Raw genomic sequence first — 12,177 nt, forward strand, 5'->3', positions numbered from 1 at the left:
ATATGGTAAACAGCTTTGCCATGTCATCTTCCATAAACATTTGATATTTCAGTTCACATCAGGACTGCAGCTACTCTTCTCATGGCAAACAGACCACAATTACTTTATAGAGGAAAATTACTTCAAATATGTTCAGAAAGCCACACAAATACTCTCACCGACACATGCTTTTTGGTGGCACAGAGAAACATGAGCAGAGACAGAAGCTGCAGTAACACAGGAAGGAGGAGAGAGTAGCAAAACATCCTAGGAAAAAAACCCAAAACCCTCTTCTTTGATACATCCCTAATCATCTCTACTGAGTATCTAGACTAAATATAGAACATCAACTTACCCTCTGAGCTGCTGATTCAATGATGGCAAAAAGTAAACACATGCTTAATTTGGAGGAATTTTATAAAAATAGATGTGTACAAACAGAAACAGATCTGCAGCAGAGAGGAATGTTTAAATATCCATCTTCTCAGGCTTGCCCAGGTAGCAGAGGCATTTGGATTCTGGAGGCCAGCTGCTGCCCCAGCAGCTCCGTACCCAGGAGAACACTCCAGCACCCTGGTGACGTTGTGGCACAGAGAACTACACCCTAAAGCAAGTGGTGCTCAGGGTGACACAGCCATCAGGGACACCCGAGGGCGCCGGGTGCTGCAGCCACTGGGTGCACCTTGCTGTGGGCCAGTTTGGCTTTGCTCATAGGTGTCCCCGGCTCCAGAAACCACATCTGATCTATTTTTTTGAGAGTTAATTGTACAGCTAATTTTTTATAGTGCTTCTATGGAAAATGAAATTGTTAAAAACCTAAACGAAATCCGTGTGTGAGTACACGTGCTTATGTGTGCAGGGGACAAGAGCAGTTATGACTCTGCCACCATCCGTTCACGAAACCCATTACATTCCAAGGATGTAGAAAAAGCAGGGATGACAGTAGGACTTTCTTGTGCCCTGCATATGCCACAAACACAGATCCAGAATCAGGCCTCTGGTCCCTGTTCTTTGGTAAGTCAAGAGTACAGCTTAGTAGTTCAAAAAAGGACTAGTCTCTGATCCCCAGCCCTCTCATGGGATCATGCTGGTCATGCTGCTGCAGGCAAGCAGGGTGATACCAAGCAGCCAGGAGGAATGCTGGCATCCTTTGGGCAAGGAATTTCAGAACTAGGATGCTACTTGGAATTTCAGATTTGGAAGAAACTGGATAAGCATCTTCTCCGGACGTTCCATCAACTCAAAGGAGCAGCAGAAATATTGCAAAATGCAATCTTCAGATCAAAGAGGGGGAAACAGACAAAGAATTAAAAAGCAGAAAAAAAGATAATTAGGAAGTTTCACAGTTTCCTTCGGGGAGCTCCCTGAATGGATTTCAGACCCCAAGGCCTCTGAACAACATCCATCATCCAAGTGTATGCAATGCTGACTGCAGGCCCCTGGTGACCACCACTGAAGCATTTTGTTTGCTGTCTTCTTGATTAACAAACTGAATTCAATGCAAGGATTGATGGGAAATAAGACACCCACAGAGAGAAATTCCTACTGCATTTCAGTCATAAGTTTGAAACCATGCAGCATAACTTAAGTCTTCCCTTTAAATAACCTAATGAAATGATTCTCTTTTCATTTGAATTACCTGATGTCCTCCTACCTCTCAAACTCTATTCGATACGGAATTTTTTCAAATTAATTTTTATTAAATCCCAGAACTGTAATTCAAAACCCACTGATCTAGCTCCTGCCTCTCCCAAAATCCCTCTCCGACTTTATCCCAAGGCGTTCAGTATCTTTACACCACAGCTCCTCATCTGTGCCATGGCGATAGCGATAGATCCTTTCTGTCTTCATCTGCTCCACCCAGCCCGCCTGCAAAGTCTCTGGGACATGCACTGCCTCTTCACGTGCACCTTTTCATCATCAAGCTTAAACAAGGCTTGTACAGTCCACGTAAGAGAGGCATGTAAAAGTCATCAGTGACACAACTCAGAAAGGATTTTAATTAAGAACATTACCAAAAGTAGGAAGGGCAGAATCATGACAGCCAACTCAGCTAGTCCTCTGACAGCTGATCCTCTTTGCAACTTGCATGCTCCAACTCATTGGTTATTACAACCAAAAGGGGTTACAACCCCCAAACCTCTCAGCAGCACTGTCACTTAAATGCTGGATCCTGCAGCTGAAAGACAGGAATAGCTACCTGGGCTATCTCAGCAGCGCTGGAGGTGTCTGTTCCTGGCATCAATACAGCTTTAACGTGCGTGTGCCTCACTGCACCCTTTTAAGCCTCGGTCCATCCGCTTCCTCATCATTTGCTGGGGAAGCTGCTTTGATATCAGATTATTCCTCGATTTTTAAAACTAAGAATTTGTTTCTATAGCTATTCCTTTACATCTAAAGTTTCAAAATGATACTCTTTTTAAGACCGTAACAAGCAGGATTATGAGGAATCTGGAAGCTGAGGGTGCAAATGCTTTGGAAATGTCCAAAAGCATACGACAGTGAATTCAGAGAGGCCATGGCCCTGTCTGAGAAATCTACTACTTGTCAGACCTCATTTATCAAACGAGGAAAGTGAGATGCATGACCATCTGACATCCCAACTTACCATACAAATCATCCCACTTAAGTAGACTCACACAGAAGAAACAAGCAAGCTTACACAAATTGTGCCCTCACTACAAGTAGAATCAAAATACACAGCTCTAATCTGAGCACTTCAGCATCTACTGAAATTGCATTAGTATCAATAATTATTTAAACTATGGCAGAGCCCGGCTGCGAACGAGGACATCACCGTACGAGCCTGGAACGAAGACTGCCAAAACCAGCCCTGGCACAGAGATTGTGTGCATCTTCCAGTGAGGGCCTAAAGTTGGGCTTCTTTCAGCCCTGAAGTATCAACTTAAATTTAAATTTTTAAATTACTACTTTCCCTGTTCCTCAGACCTGTAATGTTCAAGTAGAAGAAGTTGCTTTTGTTTTTTCTGGCTGCACACGTACAGTTTTGATATTACAAATTTAAAGTACACCCTTCTGGTATCATACATGAAGAGCACACACCGCTTCCCACACAGAGCATTTCTCCTCCGTCTTACTCATCCCGGTCTGAGACGATAACAAAACCCAAACCCGAACTCTCAAATAAATCTTGCTTCTCTGGATTTTAAGTCTGTCCTTTTGTGCTAAGTTGCAACCTCAGCGTGGCATCCAGCAAAGCTATGGGGTTTGGCGCACCCCTCAGCCAAACCAGCCATCAAAAAAACCCCAGCTAGGTTGGAAGGATTTTTTTTTTTTTTTTTTGAACTTTTCTTTCATTGAGTTGCTTGCACAGGCCAGGCAGTGGAAAGACAGTTGGCATGGAGAAAACATGTTAATAATTCCCTGTACTAGCAGGATAACATTTTACTCAGCTGATGCTGCCCACAGACTGTCTGCAGTGGTGGAGACTATTTTAAAAGAAGCTATAAAGCCCCATGAAATTTGCACTGTGCCAGTCAGCCTGCTGCTTCAGCTAACGGTTCTGCCACTTCCTTTGGCAGCGCTGAACGCTTAACGGATGGCTCACTCCCTTGCTGCTGTTCATGCAGGACAGGATGGTATTTGTTTTGATTGCAAAATTAGAAGGTAGCAAGCTTTATGTTAGCATGTGAGCCTAACTCCTCTTTTTCCCCCCCCCCCTTGGTACAGTATTTCTGCACGGTTACTTGGACACTGACCAAAAATTGGCGCAATTCCAGCCCAGCCAGAAACAGCAACAGAAATCTTCCCATCAGAGAAAATTATCACGTTTAGAGATGCTCCTTGACCTCATCTTTATCTCCACATCATTATTTACATTACAGTAGCATATGGAGGCTGTGCAGAGACCGAGGTGCCTCAGCAGTTAGCGCGCTGCAGGCACACAGTAACACCCTGTTCCTACCTCGAAGAGCTGGTGCTCACAACTCACGCTTCACGCCGTGGTGAAGTGACCTGCCCGGGGCCACCCAGCGGACCCGCCACAGAGCCCCGAACCTCGGCCAGTGCCTGGCCCCGGTGTCATTAGCCAGCCCCGCAGAGAAACAGCACCTCTGAAGCAGCAGCGCTGCTCACACAGGCGTGAAAGGCAGCGGCTGAGCCTTTTTGAAGGCAGGATGGAGCCAGCAGCCAGAACCACATTGAGACAGCAGAGCAGCTGGATCAGGCATCCTCACACTGCTGCTCCGAGCGTTACTCCCTCGCACAGGCTCCTTGCAGCCACCAAAGCAGACGCTCGGTCCCTTTTTCGCCCCGACAGCAGCAATAGCTGGAAGCTTGGTCAGATTTGCCACCACATGCTACTCCCTAACTCGGAGAAGCAGCAGGCCCATGCTCATCTTGCCCAGACCTTCTTACAAGTGCAAAGAGGTTTAGTGCACTACTACAACACCTCAACACAACCTTAAAGTCAGATAAGATCATTGAGGGTTGGACCCATTTCATTCTATGGCTGTAGAAAGCAAGGGCTACTCCACCACTCCTCAGAAGGAAACAAAGCTGGTGGATGTCCTACTTTTCCTCCTACTCTGCCCTCCTTTCCCTTCACAGCCCCATACATGAAATGAACTTCAGGCAGCTTTCACTACCTACTAACTCTATGTCAGCAGGGACGTTCTCTTCAGACTCAAGGGATCTGTCATTTGAGACCAAGACTTGAGGACAGATGAGCTGCTTTATCAGCCAACGCTGCCCTGGCAGACACACACATGCTACCCACAATATGCCACCCCCTCAAGACTGGGGGATGAAGCATTTGCACTTGGCTTCACCGCAGGAAATGGGAATTTGGCTTGTGAGTGCGCCTATGGCACATGGCAGCTTTGCACTCCAAAAGTCCATTCAGCTGTCCTCGCTGTCTCCCAAATCATTAATTCCACACATCAGAGATTTGCTTTTCATGCATATTATTTTGAGCACAGTCCCGATAACATCCTGAGACTGGGAGATGCAACTGTGTCCTTAACTTACCTCTGCATGAGGGAGGGAAAAAGATCACAGAAGATTAAGTCAGTTCCTTGGCTTTTGACTTGGTTAGTTTAATGCTCATCAGATTATGCAGATGGATTTCCCACCCTTGGTTTCTCCTTGGCTATTATAAGAGCAGGTGTTTCCTCAGTAAGTGGGTTCCTAACCAGTAGATAAGAATCAGCCAAAAGTAACTGGTAATTTCAAGGACCTTCAGTTCAGATACATACTCTGTGCTCCCTGCAAATCAGGCTGCTTTAAGATGTCTCACATCATGCCTTCAAACTCAGGGGTACCCAAAAGTCATTTTATCTTGACTATAAAAGCACTGGAGACTTTTACAAGCGCTATTCTAGGCATCTCAAATAAAATGATGGTCTTTGTGATAATTACAGGCCAGAGTACTTGTTTCCACTGAGTTGCTAATGCCACAGTAAGCACCTTCTGATCAAGTCTGAGCAAGAATTTAGATGCATGTCACATACCTCCTGCTACACACAAATCATATGGGGCTCAACTGCTTTCTAAAGGCTGCAGTTTCAAGTGCAGGGAGTGATGTTTCACACTGTAACAAGTTCATTTTCATCGCTTTGAATCTGCTTTTGAAAACAGTTTAAATAACCAGTCTCAGTAACGGATTAGGTACGGTTGATCTTGTTTTGGATTGGTGAGGACAGAATGACCTCTGGACATTCCTTCCAGCCCTACTTTTTGTGGTCCTCTGAAAACATAGAAGCAAATTTTAACTGGGACATATGTTAGTTTCGTGCAAGCTCTCGAGTTACACACGGTTTTGTTAACAAGGCTACAGGAGGAAGGAAAAGTATGAGTGGTTAAAAAGCTTACTCTGTGTTGGATTCCTGACTGGAGGAGTTCAGCCAGCTTTGAGACCTGACTCTGCAGTAAGGATTGGACTGAGATGTCCGAAATAAAGTGAACTGCACTTGCAAAAAATCTTCCAGGAAGTACTTCAGCAAATTAACTGGGCGACCTACAATGAAAACGTTAACACACACTTAGTTGTAGCAGTGGAAATAAGCCTCTATGAACAGGTTTCAGAGTAGGTAAAGCAGCTGGTGGCTTGCACATCAACACCCTGGGAAGACAGTGGAATCAACAGGATGGGAATGAGTAGGTGCTTCACAGGAAAATGCTAGTGGTTGTGCCAATACACCAATTACACCTTTTTGGCAATGGAAAAAACCCACAAGTGTTGGGCTGTTTCAGCCCTTCATCTTCATAACAGAGATTTGGCACAGAAAGGAAAGTCTTTGGGATAATCACATGCCCGGGCAGAGTCTGCTCGTGCCATTTCTTCCTAGAGGGGAAAGGTGGAGATGCAACGAAATTACCTGGCGTGACCCACAGGGTTGAACCCAGAACACCCCATAATCAGGGGAAGAGCCGGAGAGAAGCCAGACAGCAAGCAGCCAAGGTTTACAGAGAAAGGAGAGAATGTGAACCTTCTTCTGAGCATATGCTCTCTCTTATCTAGTGCACTGCAACACGTTGAAGGCTTATTTGGCAATTTCTAGCACTTGCAGGGTCTACCGCGGTTCCCCAAGAGCTCACGTGCAGCAGAAGCCCTGCAGCCTTGGACATCAGGCAAAAAGGATGTGCTGGGAAGGTGCTGGCCCATGGCCACATACCATACGAGCTCCCAACATGTCAGGAGCAGGATGGCAGGGCAGGGGGACCTAGGGGAGGCAGGAACATGGCTGAAGGCACATTGGAAGTATGGTATAAACCACAACACAGACAGCAACTCTGCTGTGATTCAGCAACCACTTCAAGCCCCATCCTGCAAAGCGCGAAGCAACTTTCCCCTCTCGCTAAGTTGCACAGTTTCTGTGGCTCAGTGCCTCTCCAAGGAGGGTTTTGCAGACTTATCACCTACAAGATACAACTAATTGGTCAATCAAGATAAATCTCTTTCTAAGGAAGGTTTAGGCAAAGACAGAAACAATCTCTCCACACCTTTTGGCCCCTCTATCTGGGTCAACCTCTTCTTTAGCTGTCTATTAGGGAGAGATAAAATGACAAAGGAGGTTAAGTGCTAGATATCTGGGGTTGGAGTGATCAGAGTTGTGGGTGCTCCCATTGTTGTAGTTACAATAGCTAAAGTAGCTGATCTTGTCGATGCTACCCAGCCCTGAAGACACATCCACTCACTGCAGAAGGTGATCCTAGCTAGGGAAGACCCATTGCGCAAGCATAAGGTGTGCAAGAGCATGGAGATCTTCTTCTCTTTCATCACATTTCCTAAAACACCACAAAAATATATTGCAGCCTAGTCAAGAAATGGAATCTTTTATCTTTACATGAAAGTTGGCCAAGGAGGGGAAAAAAAAAAAAGTTTGGTGATCCCAAATTCAAAACTTGCTGATGGGCACAGCAGAAGACTCTACAGACTCAGCCACGATTTCTTCAGGCCAGCCAATTCCACACATTCAGAACTGGTACAAGCGCTGTTTGCTGGATGCCTTCTTTGTTACTCCACCTCTCAATGTTTCTGGTATTATTATCACTTTAAACTTCACAGATGGACAGAATCTACTGTTCCACCTCTATCACCCTTGCTTGTGCATTTAAATCCATACTTCAAGACCAATCAGAACTACAAATCCATTTGCTCACTTGGGTTTGAACTGCAGTCACCCTTTGTCAGCATCCTTCACACCAGCATTCCCAACTCTTTGTAAGTGGGAGACTGAAACTGTGCGACAGCCTGATGTTCCTTCACTGTGAACTTGCTTGTAAGATCTCAGTGGCAGGGGATCCTTTGATTCCTGCTTGCCCAGCCATCAGGCAATCCTGCCACAGCACACCGGGAGCAAAGGAGGAAAATCTCTGAGAGCTGCTAAGAAATAAATGTACATCTAAAAGTCCAGGAGCAACAGGCCTGTCCTGGACACACCACCAAAGTGACAAGGAAGCAGGCCAACGCAGTTAATCATTCCAGTACTGGATGATGATGCTGAACAAGTCTTGACCTGATACTCATCAGCTCCTGCAGAAGTCAGCCTAGGGTTCCTTTTGCTTACTTTCCTCCAGGAAGCAAAACTACTGGAAAGAAACAGATACAAATACTACTGAGCAGATGAACTGGAAGAGGAAAGAGATAGCTAACCTACACCCTCTGGGAGAAAGCAAAACGTAGAGAAAGTCAGGAAAAGAAAGGAGGAATTAATAGAGTGAGGAGATAGGAAGTTAAAGCTTCCTATTTCATGCAGTCTGAAAATGTGACTGACCACAGGCTGCTGTTAAATGCTGCATCTCACACACTCACTTTTCTGAAGTCTAGACCAGAGCAGGGGGAGAGAAGCCCTGGTGTGGTTCCTCCAGGCTTGGTCATCGTTGTTACTGCCATGCAGCAACACAAAGGACAACCATGCTCCGGACACTGTACGAGGACAGTCCACGTTGTAGGAGACTCCAGCGTCTGCTCATGACCAGACGTGGGAAGTGGGATGGGGAGATGGAATAAAAGCTGGAGCCTGACTGATAGCTAGGGCGATGAATTGACAGGTTAAACACCTCAACTGAACCGTGTTTCATCAGGATGCGCCTAGACCCCAAGAGCACTATGACCAAGAGGCTCCACTGCCCTCACTGGGACCAAGCACAGAGCAGCACGCACAGGATTTCTGCCCTAAGGAGTGAGCAGACTAGACAGGCCAGGAAAGAGGCACAAATTGGCAAGATGTAATAGTCTTAAAAACTAAAACTAAACTAAATAATAATAATAAAAAAAATCACTGTGTAGGTCAGTACCACAACCCACCTCCTTCAAGGCTCCGTCTCCTAATCCCCCTTTGTTCATCTATTACTTTACAGCCTACCTTCTCCAAAGCACGACTGATCCAAGACATGATACTACAGCCGATTCATCCTGTGACTCCAGAAATCACGTCTGCCAATTTCAGGTCAGCAAACCATATTTCAGTTACATCATTTAAAAAACCAACAACGCAAAAACCCCATACTCTTGGCACTGACCCAAGTTTCAGATGAGACATGCACAACAGAAGCATGTAGGTACACCCATTAAAGCATAACATGGCAACACCTGCAGAGGCTTCAGAACTCCTAATGGGATTATTGTATGTCTACACCCTCACAGGGTTCTCTCTTTTTCTGCTTTTTAAAGGATGTGATCTGCACAGTTAAACATTTGTGTTCTGAAAAAGAGAGTCTGCCCTTCCCCTTTTTAATCAGCATATGGTGCTCTGTGTACTTTTACAGTCTGAGAAAAAAAAACTCAAACTCACTCAGTTTGATTCAGCATAGAATGAATAAATTACACATAATCTTTCCATACTAGGTTTTGTCATGATTGTTTCTTTTTCTGCACTTTGACTTCCACAAAGACAAGATTATTGGACACCAAGCATTCTGAAGACAAGGCAAAAAACAAAACCAAAACCCCAAGAGCTCGGATACTTCCCTGCTGGGCTGAGCATCTCCAAGCTTCTGCCATACCTGCAAAATCACGAGAGACGGCTACAAAACAGGATGCCAACACCTCAGCTCAGTTCTTGACATCCCATGCTGTAGGCTTGTCAAGTTCCTTACTTGTAAAATGGGAATATTTCCACTATCATCTACAATTAAAGTCGTTAGTCTTTTCAAATGCATTTATACATTAATTCCTTCTCAGTGTGATGGTTATACCAAATTTTAAGGAAAAAAAAGCAAACACACAGAGGAATCGATATTTACAAAGTGTTCAAATACCATAACTTAGGTTAACAATAAAGAACAATAGAATAATAAAGAACACAGTTAACTGTTCTTTACCAAGTACAACGCTAATTGTCATTTGAAGAAACTGCAAAGCTAAAACTGCCATCTGCCTTATCCCTTTCCCCACACTGCAGCGCTCTTTAAACACGTTTCTAAAAGATAAACCACAACACCCAAGAGGTCCTTCATGACACCTGGTGGGGGGGGGGAATGTTTAGATACAGCCAAATTCCACTTCCAACTGAATTTAAGATGTTACGTGTAACAGGAAGATTACCTCCTGTTAATGAAACTAAGCACAAAGTATTCTGAGCAAAGTATAAAATACAGAGCCCCTGCAAATAGCATTCAATTACTATGTATTACTGGTTTAAAGGATTGTTTTCTGCTCCATGTACCTAACAACCTACACTTCAGTTCTCTCTTACATCACCAGTACTGCACAGCCATATATCAGCATCATTAATATCATTTACAAGCACTACAGATGTTATCCTTAGGGGCAGCTCCATGCAAACATCGACAGGGAAGACAGACTTCTAATAAACAGACACAGATCTGCATGTTAACTTGTTAGAAGCATTTCACATAACATAGCAGAACCATCAAAGTGATTCATTAGAGAAAATACCTTCCTTCATCAACAGACCTCCCTTGCACACTTCTTGTGCTCCAACGCTTTCTCCTACGACTGGAGCATCTCCCCTACAAGGAAAGGCTCACAGACCTGGCGCTTTTTAGCCTAGAGAAGACTGAGAGGGGATCTTATCAACACTTATAAATATCTGAAGGGTGGGTGTCAAGAGGATGGGGCCAGTTTCAGACTTTTCACTGGTGGCCAGGACAGGGGGCAATGGGCACAAACCGGAGCACAGGAAGTTCCACCTGAACATGAGGAAAAACTTCTTTACTCTGAGGGTGACAGAGCACTGGAACAGGCTGCCCAGGCAGGTTGGAGTCTCCTTCCCTGGAGATATTCAAAACCTGCCTAGAGGCAGTCCTGTGTGACCTGCTCTGGGTGAACCTGCTTTAGCAGGGGGTTGGACTAGATGATCTCCAGAGGTCCCTTCCAACTCCTACCATTCTGTGGTTCTATGGTTAAAGTTTACTATATTGAAAAAGAACAGATTTGGTTTAGGACAAAAAGCATTATGAGCGTAGTGAGAACAGATGAGCTGCCACTGGTTTAAATCATGCTCTGGGTTTACAGCTACAGCACTGCAACTTTCCCATGCAAAGTCTACCTAAATCAATATATGACAATCAAGTCAGTTTAAGGGGACAAACAATAAAATGAAAGTGATTGAATTACCATGACATAAATAAACTACTTGTTAGCTGAGCCACGGTAACGTTATACTTGGTAATGGGGCACAGTAAGCACACCCACCCACCCAGCTCATTATTGCAGCTCAGCTGACAGAGGAGCAGTAACTTCTTACGCTGCGGTAGCCCTCCCGTTTATGACCACCACTCATCCCCATGCATGCTGCCCTAAACAGGTTGCACTAACTTAGCTTTATCTGTTTCCAAATCAATTTCAGTTCCTTGTCTTTGGACAAGCACATTGTCCCAGAATAACTGAACATGTTAACTGAAAGCAAACATAGCCAAACAAGTGTGAAAGGCTACATGTGATCTATTGCAGATGAAGAGTGTCTCACTGATTTTGCCGAGGTTGGGTAGATCCATAAATTTGCTAAGCTATGCAAGGAAGTTGCAGGTCAGCTAAGGTGTGAATAAACTGTGATAGCTAAGCTGCTGTCGCTCCCTGAGAGGGCATCGGCGCAGTTTCCACCATCTGAGTTTACACATCTGATTTAAATTCCCAAACACTCTGCAAAAAAGGGAAAAATTCGGATCTTAAGAGTCCGCTACCCCTCCGTGTGCAGGGAGCAGGGGCTGCTGATTCGGGGAAGGTGCTCCCTGCTGCTTCACAGCCAAGGGAGGAAGGTGGTCTCCCTCCGCACCCCCAGAGGAACACTGCTCACCCCACGGACTGCTTGGGGCGGACAGACAGGCTCCTAACAGGAGGAGCTAAGCTTCCCCAAGCACAGCTCCTGCTGAGAGCACCCATGGATTAGCTTCCTGCGCAGGGAGAACAGACAAGCCCTAAGCCTCTCTTAAAGCTCCTCCTGCATATGGATGAAGTTCAAGTCAAAGGAAGTATGACCACGACAGTGTGGACACAAGTATCCTCATTTATTCCCATGCGGCTTATTCCCGTCCAGGAAAGGATCCCACTTTCAGCACACGTAGTACTCACACTCGGACACACGCTCGCTCCAGCAAAAACTCAGGGGGAGCACACCCTCTTTCACAGACCCTAATCAGAACCGTAACACCAACAGAAAAGTTGCAAAAAGGGAATGCTTTCCAATAAGGACTATCATTCTCCATTATACCCCCACACAATCCTTGCACATACATTACAGAGCACACATGGGCTCAGCGTATCAGTTTCAC

The sequence above is a fragment of the Leptosomus discolor genome, chromosome 19 (genome assembly GCF_034619465.1).
Source record: "Leptosomus discolor isolate bLepDis1 chromosome 19, bLepDis1.hap2, whole genome shotgun sequence".
Taxonomy (NCBI): domain Eukaryota; kingdom Metazoa; phylum Chordata; class Aves; order Leptosomiformes; family Leptosomidae; genus Leptosomus; species Leptosomus discolor.